The 357-nt window shown below is 32.8% G+C and overlaps 1 protein-coding gene across 1 annotated transcript in view; it reads left to right on the forward strand.

Annotated features, from left to right (window-relative positions):
* LOC107732371 (E-selectin) overlaps window positions 1–357 on the forward strand; it is a 2,096-nt gene that overhangs the window by 1,056 nt on the left and 683 nt on the right. The window lies entirely within an intron of this gene.

The raw sequence follows: 357 nt of genomic DNA on the forward strand, positions 1-357 counted from the left end.
TCAGATGCAAAAGCCTCTAAGTGCCGTCTGAAATTTTCTTCTAAAATTAGCATTTTTATAAGGCTCCTATGTTTAGGTTCAGTATTTTTACTTGAATGGCAATGTATAGGTTCTTTTCTATGCCATTAAAGTGAAATAACTTAAGATAAATATAGGAGACTGATAAAAATGCTAATTCATATTTTTATGTGCATAACCTTTATGAGTCTAATAGAGACGTTTCTGAGAGAGAAAATCTGGGTGTTTTATAGTCCAGAAAGGATTTTTTAAAATTAATCTAGGCATTTTCTTTCAGCACACTGTCCAAATGATACATGCACTGATAGAGAGGACTGCATAGAGCAAGTCAGCAGCTTT

This window comes from Sinocyclocheilus rhinocerous, unplaced genomic scaffold (assembly GCF_001515625.1).
Source record: "Sinocyclocheilus rhinocerous isolate Xijiao unplaced genomic scaffold, SAMN03320098_v1.1 scaffold68, whole genome shotgun sequence".
NCBI lineage: Eukaryota > Metazoa > Chordata > Actinopteri > Cypriniformes > Cyprinidae > Sinocyclocheilus > Sinocyclocheilus rhinocerous.